Genomic DNA, 17,353 nt, shown 5'->3' with positions numbered 1-17,353 from the left:
TTAATTGTTATAATTATTATCTTTCTAAAATCCACAAGTAGCCAAGATGATGACTCGAGGACATATATTTACTTGCACATTTCTCAGGAATAATGGTGGATAATTTCTGCAGGTGTAGCTTCCTCTTCATTTCCTACAGGAAAACTGACTTGAATCTGATAAATTATTACTACAATAAATTAAATATTTCATTTTTCCTTTTCTCTAGGCCTGAAATATTTTAATACAAACATTTCAAATTCTATGAAAAGAAGCAACTCTACTGCTAGCAGAAAATAAACATAGTTCTGACTTTGTGAGAATGAATGGATTCTGTTACACAAGAAATGTCTCAGCAATTCTCCATCAGATGAGAGACAGTTTGAGGAATCGTATCTAAAATCCCAGCTCTGTTTCTCGTATAGCAGGGCAAGTTCCTACTGGATAGACCCTGCCACATATAAAAACTACAAACCCTGAACAAAATACAAATACCAACACTGAATAGAAACCAAGAAGAGGTAGATTCTTGAGAGAAGTGATGCTTGGAAGAAGAAAGGGTCCTAGGTAAGATTCTTGTTTCCTGGCTTCTAATCTGAGGGCAAGCCCTACCTGAGCCAGGCAGGGCATCTAATAGCTGATAAAGAAAAAGAAATAGAAAAAGAAAAAGAAAAAGAAGAAAAGAAAAGAAAAGAAAAGAAAAGAAAAGAAAAGAAAAGAAAAGAAAAGAAAAGAAGAAAAGAAAAGAAAAGAAAAGAAAAGAAAAGAAAAGAAAAGAAAGAAAAGAGAAAAGAAAAGAAAAGAAAAGAAGAAAAGAAAAGAAAAGAAAAAAGAAAAGAAAAGAAAGGAAAAGAAAAGAAAAGAAAAGAAAAGAAAAGAAAAGAAAAGAAAAGAAAAGAAAAGAAAAGAATTTCTACACCTTACAAACCAGAGAAAGAAAATCAGGGCAATCTCAGCCACTCAAAAACTTAGGGGAAGTCACACAAAGAAGAGAGAATGAGAGAAGGGGACCCAAACTCTGTATAAACCCTTCCCAAATCTCCCCCAAGCCCTGAACCACATATACATAGGGAAGACTACCAAAACCTAAAAGAACTGAAATGCAATTTGAGCTCCTGCCTAAACACAGAATTTTCATTTTATATCCAATAATGTTAAGTACATTAATGCAAAACAAACAAAAATAAGACTAACCATACCAGAAGAATATAGTAGAATCCAGAGTTTGAACAACATGATATTCCCAATATTCAGAACACAATTTAGAATTACTTAACATTTAAAGAAACAGCAAAATGAGACTTACTCATAAGATAAAAACAATCTACAGAGGGTGATCCCAAGATAGATTTCGATTTTAAAGTTAGTGTAGAAGATTTTTAAAGCAACTATTATAACAATACCCATGTAGGAAAATATGTTCATAATGAAGGAAATAATAAAAATTTCATCAGATCAGTATGACCTATAAAAAATAGCCAATGTAAATTATAGTAGAGAAAAATACAGTACCTGAATTTTTAAAACTTAAAGGACAGTGGAAAGAGTTAGACCATTTGAAGATACATCAGTAGAAAATACCTATCTAAAGACAAGAGAACAAATACTTGAAAAATGAAGAGGGACTAAGGAACATTTGGGATACTATTAAATATCTAACATTTAATTTCATTTTCATAAGGAAAAGAGAGAGAAAGTGATAGAAAAAGTGGTTGAAAAAGTAGCTGAAAATTTCTCAAATTCGGTGAAATTTATATATTCAAGATGCTCAGCAAACCCCAAGTTGATGTATATAAAGAAAATCATGCCTACACACATCAGAGTGAAATGTTGCAAACCAAGTAAAAAGAGAAAATCTTAAAAAGTAGATGAAGAGAATGCCAAATTACAGAGAGAAATGTTGATTTGAATGACTGCTTCTCATCAGAAAAATATGAACTTGAAATGAAAATGGAAAACCATTTTCAAAGTGTAGAGTAAATGTTTCTCTTCAGAAAGTGTTACCTTAAGAAACAGAAGAAAGCTTTAAATCTATATTTTTATTCTCATTGAAATTAGAGAAGACACAACAACTATAAAAACAGAAAAAGGGGATAATAAGGACAAAAACAAGCCTTCTAGCTACTGTTCAGAGATCTCTATATAGGACTATAATGTAGTGAGGAAACTCACATTCATAAACAGGCACAGAAATATAATAAGCCATTTACTGGAACTAAGTAACTTCAGAGACGAAGACCAAGCTGAATGATCCAAGGAGGTATCCCCCCTAAGGCAGATCTAAAGACACAGATGGAAAATAACTACAAAAAAAAAGAACTCAACTCTGATGGATGCAATTATAGCCATAAATTAAGATTCAATGAGATTATTTTTTAAACATGGTTTTGTACTTAAAATGTCAGGAGGGAAGATACTATTGGACTTCCTGGGAAGATAGCAGAGTAGGAGGATCCTAACCTCACCTCATCCCACGGAAACAAACAGATAACACATCAGTGCAAATAAACCAGAAAAAGACCCAAAGGCTGGCAGAACAAACTCCACAATTAAATGTAGAGAAAAGGCTACACTGAAGAGGGTAGGAAGGGTGGAGACACTGTGGGGACGTAAATGGATAGTGTGCCATCCATGAGAGGGAGGGGTCTGGGGGCACAGAGAGGGGTGAGAAACAGACTATCACAATGGAGACCCTGAACAGGGAAGATGAATCCCCATAGCATTCGGCTCTGAAAATCAGAGGGAGCAGATTTCATGAGTTCTTACAACTAGCAGGCCCTAAACCCTAGTATTTTCAAAAATCAGTGGCTCCATTCTAAAAGAGCCTAGAGGGCATTAGGAAGCTGAGTCCCCAGCCTTAAAGAGAAAGCACAACTTCTAGGAAGATATAGCTTAGAAGCAGGAATTTCATAAATATCTGGGGCATATAAGAGGGACAGTTAGTAATCTCAAAGTTCACTGAGGAATTTCTCCCGGCAAAAAGGAGCTAGCAGGTGCCATTTCCTTCGCCATCCCACAACATAGTCACATAGCCACATGCGGGAACCAGCCAGGCACTGTCATTCACTACCTAACTTCCCTATACCATGCCCTTCCCCCCTCCAGCTGAGGCTGCCTCAGTCCCAAAACTGCAGGTCCCCTCCCCAGAAAACCAGTGCAAACCATGCCAACACTGCATCTTCTGACTTCTTGCAGAGGACAGAGCATATTGTTAAAACTGAGCACCACCTGAGCAGCTGTGGCTGGGTCAGTCTCAGCAGTGGCTACACACCCCTGTGGGAAGAAGACAGACGCAGCCATGCCCCACCCACTACTTTCAAGGGCAAGAGACATAACTGACTTTCCTAATAGACAGAAACAGACACAGAGAGTTAGGCAAAATGAGGAAACAGAGGAATATGTCCCAAATTAAAGAATAAGACAAAATCGTAGCAAGACACCTAAGTGAAACAGATGTAAGTGTTATGCCTGATAAAGAATTTAAAGTTATGATTATAATGATATTCAGTGGACTTGAGAAAAGAGTAGAAGACATCAGTGAGAAGCTTAACAAAGAGATTAAAAAGAAAACAGAGATCAAGAATATGATAATTGAAATTAAAAATACACATGGTGGAATAAATAGCAGGCTAAAGGAAGCAGAGAAACAAATTAATAACCTGGAAGACAGAAAAATGGAAAGTATTCAAGCAAAGTACGTGAGAGAAAAAAAATATATACAAAATGAGAACAGAATTTTTTTTAAGATTTTATTTATTAATTTGACAGAGAGAGACAGCTAGTGAGAGAGGGAACACAAGCAGGGGGAGTGGGAGAGGAAGAAGCAGGCTCTCAACAGAGGAGCCTGATGCAGGGCTTGATCCCAGAATGCCAGGATCACGCCCTGAGCCGAAGGCAGACGCTTAATGACTGCGCCACTCAGGCGCCCCAGAATGAGAACAGACTTAAGGAACTCAGTGACTTCATCAAGCATAATAGTATTCACAGTATAGAGATTCCAGAAAAAGGAGAGACAAAAGGGGGAAGAAAATTTATTTGAAGAAATAATAGTTGAAAACATCCCTAATCTGGGAAAGGAAACAGATATCCAGATCCAGAAAGCAGAGATCCCCCAACAAAATCAGCCCAAGAAGGTCCATGCTAAGACATATGTTAGTCAAAATGTAGTGATAAAGAGAAAAAATTTTAAGCAGCAAGAGAAAAAACAGTTACATACAAGGGAAACCCTATAACGCTATCAGCTGGTTTTTCAGAGAAACTTTGCAGGCTAGAAAGGAGTGGCATGATAAATTCAAAGTGCTGAAAGGGAGAAATCTGCAGCCAATAATACTCTGTTCAGCAAGGCTATAATTCAGAATAGAAGGAGAGATAAAGAGTTGCTCAGACAAAAACTAAAGGAGTTCATGACACTAAACCACCCCCAAAAGAAATATTAAAGGAGAATCTTAGAATGGAAAGACCATAAGTAAGAATATGAAAAGTACAAAACACAACAGAAGTAAAAATAAGTCTATCTGTAAATATCAGTGAAGGGATTCACAAAATAAAAGGATTTATAATATGACACCACATAGCTAAAATGGGGGAGAGTGAGAGAGTAAGGAATAGGTTCCAATTTAAGTGACCTTTAACTTCATACAGATTGTTACATGCACTGTTCTATACAAACCTAATGGTAACCCTAAACCCATACCCAGTAATAGATACACAAAGAATAAAGAGAAAGAAATCCAAGTATATCACTAAAAAAAGCCAGAAAATGATTAAAGATAGCAAGAGCTAAAGGGATCAGAGAAAAACTATAGCAACAACTCCAAAACATGTAACAAAATGGCCAATAAATATATATCTATCAATATTTGAGTATAAATGGATTAAATGCTCCAATCAAAGAACATGGGGAGACAGAGTGGATAAAAAAACAAGACTCATCTATATGCTGCCTACAAGAAACTAATTTCATACCTGAAGAGACTTGCAGATTGAAAGTGAGGGAATGGAGAAACATCATGCTAATGGATGTCTAAAGAAAGCTAGAGAAGCAATACTTAAGTCAGACAAAATAGACTTTAAAACCAAGACTGTAACAAGAGACAAAGAAGGACACTATGTAATAATGAAAGTGGACAATCTAACAAGAAGATACAATTGTAAATTTTATGCACCCAACATGTGATCACCAAAATACATAAAACAGTTAATAACAAAAGTAAAGGAACTAGGGGCACCTGGATGGCTCAGTCATTAAGCATCTGCCTTCGGCTCAGGTCATGATCTCAGGGTCCTGAGATCGAGCCCCACATCAGGCTCCCTGCTTGGCGGGAAGCCTGCTTCTCCCTCTCCCACTCTCCCTGCTTGTGTTCCCTCTCTCGCTGTCTCTTTCTCTCTGTCAAATAAATAAATAAAATCTTAAAAAAAAAAAGTAAAGGAACATGGTAAGAAGAGGACTTTAACACCCCTCTTACATCAATGGACAGATCATCCAAACAGAAAATCAATAAGGAAACAGTGGTTCTGAATGACACACTAGACCAGACAGACAACAGATATATTCAGAAAATTCCATTCTAAAACAGCAGAATACACATTCTTTTCAAGTACATATGAAACATTCTCCAGAACAGACCAAATATTAGGCCACAAACAAGTTTCAAGGAACTCAGAAAGATCAAAGTAATACCCTGCCCCTTTTCTGACCACAGTGCTATGAAACTAGAAAAATCTGCAGAGACTACTAGTATATGGAGGCTAAATAACATGCTACTAAACAATGAATGGGTCAACCAAGAAATCAAAGAAGAAATCAAAAACTACATGGAGATAATTGAAGTGAAAACAGAACAGTCCAAAATCTTTGGGATGCAGCAAAGGCAGTTCAAACAGGAAAGTTTATAGCAATAAGGCCTACCTCAAGACGGAAGAAAAATCTCAAGCACCTAACTCTACACCTAAAGGAGATAGAAAAAGAAGAACAAACAAAACCCAAACCCAACATAATGAAGGGAATAATAAAAATTAGAGCAGAAATAAATGATACAGAATTTTTTAAAAAAACAGTAGAACAGATCAATGAAATCAGGAGCTGGTTCTTTGAAGAGATGGACAAACTTGGTAAACATCTAGACAGAGTCATAAAAAAGAGAACTCTAATAAAACAAAATCACAAATGAAAGATGAGAAATAACAAATGACACCACAGTAATACAAAAAATTGTAAGAGAATATTATGAAAAATTATATACCAACAAATTGGACAAACTGGATGAAATGGATAAATTCCTAGAAACATATAACATACCAAAAAGGAAGCAGGGAGGAATAGAAAATTTGAAGAGAATGATTACCAGCAAAGAAATTGAATTAGTAATTTAAAAAAATCCCAACAAAGAAATGTCCAAAACCAGAGGACTTCATAGACAAATTCTACTAACCATTTAAAGATTAATACCTATTTTTCTCAAGCTATCCCAAAAAATAGAAGACAAAGGAATGCTTCCAAAGTCATTCTATTAGGCAAGCATTACCCTGATACCAAAACCAGATAGACATCACAAAAAAAGAGAACTATCACCCAAAATCTCTGATGAACACAAATGCAAAAATTCGCAACAAAATACTAGTAAACCAAATGCAACAATACATTAGATCATTCATCACAATCAAGTGTATTCCTGCAATGCAAGGTTGGTTCAATATTTTCATGATGCATGACATCAATAAGAGGAAGGATAAAGACCATATGATCATTTCAACAAATGCAGAAAAAGCACTTGACAAAGTATAACATCCATTCATGATAAAAAACACTCAACAAAGTAGTTTAAAGAGAACATACCTCAACATAATAAAGACCTTATATGAAAAACACACAGATAACATCATACTTAGTTGTGAATAACTGAGAGCTTTTCCCCTAAGGTCAGGAACAAGACAAGGATGTCCACTTTCATCACTTTTATTCAACATTGTACTAGAAATCCTAGCTAAAGCAATCAGACAACAGTAAGAAATAAAAGACATCAAACTGGTAAAGGAGAATAAATTTTCATTATTTGCAGGTGACGAGATATCATATATAGAAAACTCAAAAGACTCCACAAAAAAACTACTAGAACTGATCACTGAATTTAGTAAAGTTGCAGGATACAAAATAAATGTACAAAAATCATTTGAATTTCTATACACTAATAATGAAGCAGTAGAAAGAGAAATTAAGAAAATAATCCCATTTACAATTACACCAAAAACATAAGATATCCAGGGATAAATTTAACCAAGGAGGTAAAAGACCTATACTCTGAAAAGTATAAAACATCGATGAAAGAAATCAACAATGACACGCAGAAATGGAAAGACATTCCAAGCTTATGGATTGGAAGAATGAATATTGTTAAAATGTCTATACTGGGATGCCCAGGTGGCTCAGTCAGTTAAGCATCTGCCTTCAGCTCAGGTCATGATATCAAGGAGCCTGCCTCTCCCTCTGCCTGCCACTCCCCCTGCTTGTGCGCCCTCTCTCTCTCTTTCTCTCTCTGACAAATAATATTTATCTTTAAAAAATAGTAATAAAAAGGGGCGCCTGGGTGGCACAGCGGTTGGGCGTCTGCCTTCGGCTCAGGGCGTGATCCCGGCGTTATGGGTTCGAGCCCCATCAGGCTCCTCCGCTATGGGCCTGCTTCTTCCTCTCCCACTCCCCCTGCTTGTGTTCCCTCTCTCGCTGGCTGTCTCTATCTCTGTCGAATAAATAAATAAAATCTTAAAAAAAAAAAAATAGTAATAAATAACAATAAAATAAAATAGTCTATACTATCCAAAGCAATCTACAGACTTAATGCAATCCCTATCAAAATACCAATAGTATTTTAACTAGAACAATCCTAAAATTTGTATGGAACCACAAAAGACCTCAAATAGCCAAAGCAATCTTTAAATTGAAAAGCAAAGCTGGAGGTATCACAATTGCAGATTTCAAGTTCTATTACAAAGCCACAGTAATGAAAACAGTATGATACTGAACAAAAATAGACACATAGATCAATGGAACAAAATATAAAACACAGAAATAGGCTCCATGATTATAAGGCCAATTAATCTTCAACAAAGGAGGAAACAATATGCAATGGGAAAAAGACATTCTCTCCAACAAATGATGCTGGGAAAACTGGACAGCAACATGCAAAAGAATAGAATTGGACCACTTTCTCACAGCATACACAAAAATAAACTTAAAATGGATTAAAGACCTAAATGTGAGACCTGAGACCATAAAAACTGTAGAAGAGAACACAGGCTTTAATTTCTCTGATATCGACCACAGCAAAATGTTTCTAGATAGGTCTCCTGAGGGAAGGGAAATAAAAATAAAAATAAACTGTCAGGCCTACATCACAATAAAAAGTTTCTGTACAGTGAAGGAAATAATCAAAAATACTAAAAGGCAACCTATGGAATGGGAGATATTTGTGAATGACATATATCAAAGGGTTAATATCCAAAATAAATAGAGAAGTGATACAACTCAACACCTAAAAAACAAATAATCCAATTAAAAAATGGACAGAAGATATGAACAGATATTTCTTCAAAGAAGACATCAAGATGGCCAACTGAAAAATGAAAAGATGTTCAACATCACTCATCACCAGGACAATGCAAATCAAAACTACACTGAGATATTATCCTCATACCTGTCAGAATGACTAAAATAAAAAACACAAGAAACAATAGGCGTTGGTGAGGATGGGGAAGAAAAGGAACCCTGGTGCAGTGTTTGTGGGAATGCAAACTGCAGCAGCCACTGTGGAAAACAGTATGGAGCTTCCTCAAAAAGTTAAAAATAGAACTCCCCTAGGATCCAGTAATACCACCACTAGGTATTTACCAAAAAAAAAAAAAACAAAAAACAAAAAAAGCAAAAACACTAATTCAAAGGCATACATGCACCTCTAAGTTTATTTCAGCGTTATTTACAATAGCCTAATTACTGAAGCAATTCAAGTGTTCATGAATAGGTGAATGGGTATAGAAGATGTGGTGTGTATGAGTGTATATATATGCATGCATGTGTGTGTGTGTGTGTATATATATATATATATATATATATATATATAGCCATCAATTCCATACAGATTGTTACATGCAATGATCATAAGAAAGAACAGAATCTTTCCATTTCCAACAACATGGATGGAGCTAGAGAGTATAATGCTATGCATAGGTCAGTCAGAGAATGACAAATACCATATGATTTCACTCATATGTAGAATTTAAGAAACAAAACAAGTAAACAAAGGTGAAAAGAAAGAGAGAAAGAGGCAAACCAAGAAACAGACTCTTAACTAAAAAGAACCAACAGATGGTTACCAGAGGGGAGGTGGGTGAGGGGATGGGTGAGATAGGTGACGGGGTTTTAAAGAGTACACTTAATATGATGAGCACTGAGTAATATACAGAATTGTTGAATCACTATACTGTACACCTGAAACTAATATGAGACTGTATAATAACTATATTAGAATTAAAATTAAAAAACAATTTAAAGAAGTCAAGAGGAAGTGGAAAGAAGAAAGGCTACTTTTGAGAATAGGTTTAGAACTATTGTCAAGTAAATGAAATAAATATTTCATGGTACAGAACAAACACACAAACAGAAGCCAAGACCAAAAATACAGAAAACTTAAAAATTAGATCTAGGGGGGCGCCTGGGTGGCACAGTCGTTTAGCGTCTGCCTTGGGCTCAGGGCGTGATCCCTGCATTCTGGGATCGAGCCCCACATCAGGCTCCTCTGCTAGGAGCCTGCTTCTTCCTCTCCCACTCCCCCTGCTTGTGTTCCCTCTCTCACTGGCTGTCTCTCTCTGTCCAATAAGTAAATAAAATCTTTAAAAAAAATAGATCTAGGAATCATAATATTCAAATATTAGTTTCATAAGGGTAAACGAAAAAAGATAAAAAATACTAAGATAAGTAGGAAAATAAAACTTAATTAAATTTAAAAAATTAAGATCTGGTAAAATTTCTATACTTCAATGAGAAATAAAGGTAAGAAATAAGAAGACTGGGTCCCAAATAACATCGAACTACTATACCTATCTGAAAATCTCTACCCAAATTTTCCATGAGAGAAAAATAATATTCTGTCATGTTTAAGCTATTGAATTGTACGGGGTCCCTCTATAGAGCAGCCTAGCCTATTTGCTAATAAAAATATAGAGTTAAGTAAACCAAATCTAGATTCAATTGAATTTTATATAAAAAGAGAAAGGGAAGGATAATAAAGAAAGGGAAAGAAAATATATACTTCACTTATGGTAGACTAAAATGCCATAAATTCTTTGTAGGAGCTCCCCTCAAATATGGAGTCCATCTCTTCAACTCCTTACAACTGGACTGCCCTGTGACTTGCTTTGGCCAACAGGATACAATGAAAATGGCAGTATCTGAGGTCTGAGCTTATTAGGCCTCAAGACGTCTTCCAGCTTTGTTTTGCTCTTGCTGCTCGGAACCCTTCTGTAAACTACCCTGGGCTAGCCTCCTAGAAGATAGAAGACTAGAAAGAGATCCCATCTGTCATAGACGTCCCAGCTGGGACTTCATATATATGAATAAAGCTATCTAAGATCATCCAACCCAAGCCAAGCCTTCCCAGGGAGAACACTTAACCAGTCACTAAGAGAAATAATGAATATCTATTGTTTCAAATCACCAAGTTTTGGAATACTCTGTTATTTAGGAAAACTTAACTGCTATACTTAGCAATAGAAAATGTGTATTGTTTTATGTCATTAGAACATTTACAAAAATTGAATGCTGTGCTGGATTATTTCCACAATTTCTCCCACTCTATGCCACTCTTCCTCATGAATTTTGGCTAACCTGATGACTTCCTTAAAGAATGTGGTAGAAAAACTACAAAGACTTCCAATACAACAGTCTCTAACAAGCTTTACAGGTTTTGCTTTTGCCAGTGTGGAAAACTGATATTGGAAGCTGAAAAACAGGGTAGGGACTCTGTTATGTAGTTATGGAACAATTAACAAAACTCAGGCCTAGAGTAACTTGAAGGAGTAAAAACATACCTAACAAGCTTGTGGATCTGGTTAAGGAAATTTCCAGCCAGAATGCTCAAAATACTATTTGGCTTATACTACTGAAATGCAATAAAGTTATTGCAAGAGAAATAAACTAAAGAAAGAACTGTTCAATTTTAAAGCAGAAATTAGAAGACATAGAGAGACTCTAGGACAGCATCTCCAGCCCACAAAAGAAATTCTCAAAGTAAGAAATTACTTTAGGGCAAAGATCAAAGTCATAATCCTGACAGTAAAATGTAGCCTCAGAGTCAAAGTCAAATCAAGGGTGTAACTATAAGACTCCCTGTTAAGACCTCAGAAACACTTAAATATTCATTGTGGATCCTCCAATAAGACAAAAGAACTTGAATAATCTTGAAAGTATTGTCCTGTAGAAGCCTGACATACTTTAAGTAAAAAGAAGTCTATCTCAGAAAGAATTATGGATGTAATTTTGGGATAAAAGAATGAACAGTAACATACATAGAAAACAATTTTTTAAGAGAAACACCATCATATTAGACTAAAAAATACAGAGACATTTCAAAATGAAAAGAGATCTCTAGGTCCCCAATAATACATGAATAGGAAGCAGGCTTAGTGAGCTATTCAGCTGCAAACGTTGGCAATTTCTTATGGTAAAGGAATAATGATTCAGAGAGTAGAATCTATGTACCACACCACAAAATAAGGGCTACTTTATTTTGCATTAGGAAATCATTCCCTGGCAGCAAAACTAGTCAGGAGAACTGGTGACCTATGTCTGGTTGGATTTCAGGACTGCTTTCTCTTTTCCCCCTATTTGTATAACAGTGTCTATTGCAATTATCCTATCCTTGTCTCAATAGTATGTATTAAGTACATGTTGGGAGGGGTGGGGTAGGGATGATTCCTTAACAGATCTCCAGATCAAGAAGAGCTGTGCCAAGAACCCATAACTAGCCCTGGTACCATATCTAGACCTGGTACAGATGTTGAGATCCTAGACTTTTAGATAAAACTAGAACGTAATGAGATTTTAGAAGGAAGGGCTGAGTACGCTTTGCCTGTGGAAGAAAATTAACATGTGGCCAGAGAAAAGATTATCACAGGCTATTTCAAAAAATGACCATTTATAATTTGTCCCATATATACATGTAGAATACATATATGTATATATATTCTAGTCCTCTCATTAAGACTATTTTCCCTCCCTGTGAGTCTGGGTTGGCCCCTAACCAATAAAATGTAATGGAAATTATGTTCTCAGGCTTCTGAGCTCAGATCATAAGAGGTCTTGCAGCTTTTACTTTTGACCTATTAGATTCCAGCTGCTATGGAAGGATGCTTGGGCTTGACTACTAAATGATGAGTAATGACATGAGAAAAATTCAGTCCTTAGTCGTTCCACCAACCACCAGACATGTGAGGAATTAAAAATGAAGAAAAAGGGGGAGAAGAAATAATAAAGATGAAGATTAAAGTAATTAAATAGAAAACAGTAACAGCAACAAGAAATTAAACAGAACAGTTACATGAAACATAAAATCGGTTAGTTGAAAGCACCAGTAATATACAATCCCTGACAAACCTGACTGTAAGGAAAAGAAACAAAAAACAAATACTTTTATAAATGAAAAATAAATGGAAAAAGAGATACAGAAAAAAGAAAACAATAAAAGAAATCCTAAGATAGCATAATGTAAACTTCTAACCAATGAATTTGAAAAAACCATTAAAAATGGACGAATCTATATTAAAATATAAACTACCAAAATAGATGCACCAATAATCTCAAAAAGAACAGGACAAGTGGTCAAAGAGCTATCATTTTTCTTAAAAAGTCTCCTAAATGATTTCACAGTTAAGTTTTATGCAATCTTCAAATTATGTCTCCCTTATTTTAAAAAAAAAAGTCCTTTTTAAATTCTGACTAGAAATGCATTACATTTGTTATATTAATTTGAAAGAATCAATACTTTTTATAAAATTAAATCTTCCCACTTGGCAACATTAAAATTTAGATTACAAGAAGTACCACTTTCAATTCCATCTTAATAAATTCATATAACTTATAATTAACTACTTTATTACTGAGTTAAATTATTCCAAAAGCCCTCTAATTGTTCTTCCTGACTGCAAAATCCAATCTCTACCCCAAAATTCATCTTTCATAAAGCTGGCAGAGTAATATTAATAAAAAATACCAAATGGATCATTTTTACTATTCTTCAATAAATCCCCATTTTTTACTCAAAATACAAATTAATAATGCCCACAGAATGCAATTACAGTTACTGTTTATGTTTGCATTAAGGATTTAATATCCTTAATACTTAAAAGTAAACAGAAAGTAGTTTTAACAGAACGACAGAGCTCTTGGCACTATGCATAGAAAAAACTAAGTGAAGTTTCTATAAACTTTAGAAGTTGATGATCCTCAAAAAGAAACAATAAATGGGGAGATCACATTTGAAATTACACTCTTAGTCATTTTAGCCCCACCAAAAAATAGAGAGGAACCCTGGGCTCTCCAATCCAGAGTACCTCTTATAACTCTTCAAATCTGGTCTATTTAATATCTCTGAGTTTCCTCTTCTAAAAATGAAACACAGTAGTCTCCCTTTATCCAAGGTTTTGCTTTCTGTGTTTCAGTTACCTATGCTCAACCACAGTCTGAAAGCAGTTGACTACAGTCAGAAAATCAATAGTAGCTTAATGGTATGGCACAATGCCTACATAATTTCATCTCACTTTATCTCATCACATATGCATTTTATCATCTCATGTCATCACAAGAAGAAAGAGGAGTACTGTACAATAAGATTTTGAGAGAAATCACATTCATGTAACTTTTATTGCAGTATATTGTTATAATTGTTCTATTTTATTATTGTTGTTACTCTCTTACTGTGTCTAATTAATAAATTTTAGCATAGGTACATATGTATGTATAAGAAAAAGCATAGAATATACAGGGTTTGGAACTATCCACAGTTTCAGGCATCCCCTGAGGGTCTTGGAATGTATCCCTATGGATAAGGGAGGACTACTATACTAGTAATTACCACTAAGCCTACTAAAATATGGTATATGTGATTTGACTCAGAAAACATTCAAATATGTAAAATATTTCTATATTCTAAAATTTTAGGTTACAAAACATATGTTTGTCCTCATCCTTATGACTAAGCTGCCAATCAACCCACTTAGTAGATAGTTGACCAAAGTAAATACACTCTATTTTTCTAATAATCTGAAAATCAAGTTAATAGAATAACAAAACATTTTATAACATTTTATCCAAGCATGATTTTGTTAAGTACAACTCCGCTAGTCCATATGATATCTTTGATGAAATAAGACCCTTTGTTCAGGCAAATGCAGCCCTATGCCAGGGTATACAGTGGCAAACCATGGGCTAGATTTCAACACCCACTTTTCCCTTAACCCACTCCCTGCACAATTGTACAAAGTAAGAGCAGCCTTGGGTCCAAATGGATTATTTAATCTACATCCTTGAAATGAACGTTACAATAATTACTTGAATAATGATCCTCTAAAAGGTACACAACCAATAGCAACAAAAAAACTAGTTCATTTAAAAACTAAAATAAAGTTTTATCGGACTTATTAAAACATTTTAAAAACATTATAATTACTTGAACAGATAGACAATATACCAACTGATTTTATTATCCATGCTGCCTGAGGAAGCAAAACCAAGTATATTTTCATTAAATGCAAATGCTGAGTAGGGTTCAGAGAGCCTTATTTGCAGTTCAGATTTCACTATCAATTTATTCTCTAACCCCAAGCAAGTCACTTTTTAGCTTCTATTGATCTCTACAAAATAGCCTAGATCAGTGATAGTTTAGAATAGAGTTTTGGAAGAGGAAAATAAATTCCTTTAAAATTCTCATTAAATCCATAGACCTTCTCCAGAAAAAAAATTATACAGCAAATTTTAACTTTAAATTCAGAGAAAAAAAGAAATTTTAAATAACATTAGCTGCCACAAACTGAATGTTTATGTCCCCCCAATATTCATATGTTGTAACCTAATCCCCACATGTTGGTATTTGGAAGTGGGGACATTGGGAGGTGATTAGGTCATGAAGATAGTACCGTCATGAATGGTTTAATGCCTTTATAAAAGAGGCTCCAGAGATCTCCCCTACCCTTTCTTTCTGTCATGTGAAAACACAGAAAGAAGATGGCGGCCTATGAACCAGGAATTTGGCTCTCACCAGACACCAAATCTGCTGGTGCCTTGATCTTAGACTTCCCAGCCTCCAGAACTGTGAGAAATAAATGTTTGTTATTTAAGTCACCCATTCTTTGCCATTAAATCCTCTTTTGGTCTGAATTTTTGTGTCTCTCTTCCTCCCCCCCCCCACAAATTCATATGTTGAAATCCTAATGCCCAATGTGTTGGTATTCATATGTGGGGCTTTTGAGAAGTGATTAGGTCATGAGGGCAGAGCCCTTGTGAATGAGATTAATGTCCTTATAAAAGAGGCCTGAGAGAATGCCCTTGACTTTTATGCCATGTGAGAAAGAACAAGAAGTCTGCAATCCAGAAGAGGACCCTCACCCCACCATATTGACACCCTGATCCTGAACTTCCAGACCCCAGAACTGTGTGAAATAAATTTGTTTTTTTTTAATTTCATTTTATTTTTATTTTTTTTGAAAGATTTTATTCATTAACTTATTTGGGGAGGGAGAGTACCTATGAGTGAAGGGAAGGGCAGAGGGAGAGAGAAAACTTCAAGTACCCTCCAAGCTGAGCATGGAGCCCCACATGGGGCTCCATCCCACAACCCTGAGATCATGACCTGAACTGAAATCAAGAGTCAGATGTTCAACCAACTGAGCCATCCAGGCACCCCAAATTTATATTGTTTATAAGCTACCCAGACCCTGATATTTTGTTAAAGCAGTCTGAATGTACTAAAACACAGTCCAAATGAACTAAAACACTAACTTCTAATATTAATTATATAATGGAATTACAATAATTTAATATACAAAATAATGTTCAATATAAAATAAAACGGTAAGTGTGGTAGGCAGAATTCTAATATGGCCAGCATGATCTCCAGCCCTGTGGTTATGCTCTGAATAATCCACTCCCTTTGAGTATGGGTGGGACCTATGATTTGCTTCTAGCCAGTAGAAGATAGCAAAGTGATGAGAGTCCACTTACTTTATTAGAGTGCAGTATATAGCTCAAGTGATGAGATATCATTCTCATGATCATGTTATAAGACTCTGTCTTAGCAAAAAAGAGAAACCTTTGGCTGGCCTTGAGGAAGAAGCAAGCTGCTGTAATGTAAACTGCCTATGGTAAAGGTCCCATGGCCAAGTGCCTCAGTCCTAGGAAGGAATTGAAGTTTGTCACAACCACTTGAGTTTGGAAGAGTATCCTAACTAATAGAATAGAACAGAGCCTACCTACCTAACACCTTAATTGCCTTTAGTGAGCATGGGACAAAGCTAAGACATAGCTAAGCCTGCTCAGCCTCCTAACCCACTCAAACTGTGAGATGGTATAAGTTGTTTTAATAACTGAAAAATTTATGGAAACTTGTTACACAGAAATAGAAAATGAATACCATGAAGCTGAATATTTTATATTGAATATCTCGAATGGTACTCTCATTTTCTTCCCAAATTTATGTTACCTGATTCTTAAAGCATTCAGTTGCATGCTTATGGGACACTTAACTTCAGCCACTCACTGAAATGAGTGGTATGATGCTCTGGCAGTTATTTTAAAGTTAATTTTCACAGGGGCGCCTGGGTGGCACAGCGGTTAAGCATCTGCCTTCGGCTCAGGGCGTGATCCCAGCGTTATGGGATCAAGCCCCACATCAGACTCTTCCGCTATGAGCCTGCTTCTTCCTCTCCCACTCCCCCTGCTTCTGTTCCCTCTCTTGCTGGCTGTCTCTCTCTCTGTCGAATAAATCAATAAAATCTTTTTTAAAAAAAGTTAATTTTCACAAACACGCAAAAAAGTATTCCAAAATTAAGATGAAATAAAAAGTTACTTACCTTTCATTGGATCGCATTAAAAAGAGTGGGCTCTATAGTTCACAATTACTGAAGGGCTTTTTCTTATTTGATTTTTACACCTCTTATACTTTTTTGATATAGAGAAGATATTGTTTTACCCATTTTAGTGACCAAAAATATAAAGCGCAAGTAGGTTAAAGGGAATTGCCCAACGTCACAGAACTTAGTAAGACCCTGTTATGACTCCCGATGTGATCTTATTTCCTCCATGATATTACCTGTAATTGAGTTAACCACGGTAATT

General features: G+C 35.5%; 1 protein-coding gene across 5 annotated transcripts in view; it reads right to left on the bottom strand.

The window, feature by feature from the left end:
* The window catches only part of CCDC7 (coiled-coil domain containing 7), a 310,496-nt gene that overhangs the window by 193,905 nt on the left and 99,238 nt on the right, over positions 1-17,353 (bottom strand). The window lies entirely within an intron of this gene.

This window comes from Ailuropoda melanoleuca, chromosome 15 (assembly GCF_002007445.2).
Source record: "Ailuropoda melanoleuca isolate Jingjing chromosome 15, ASM200744v2, whole genome shotgun sequence".
NCBI lineage: Eukaryota > Metazoa > Chordata > Mammalia > Carnivora > Ursidae > Ailuropoda > Ailuropoda melanoleuca.
This window is presented reverse-complemented; position numbering and strand designations above follow the sequence as displayed.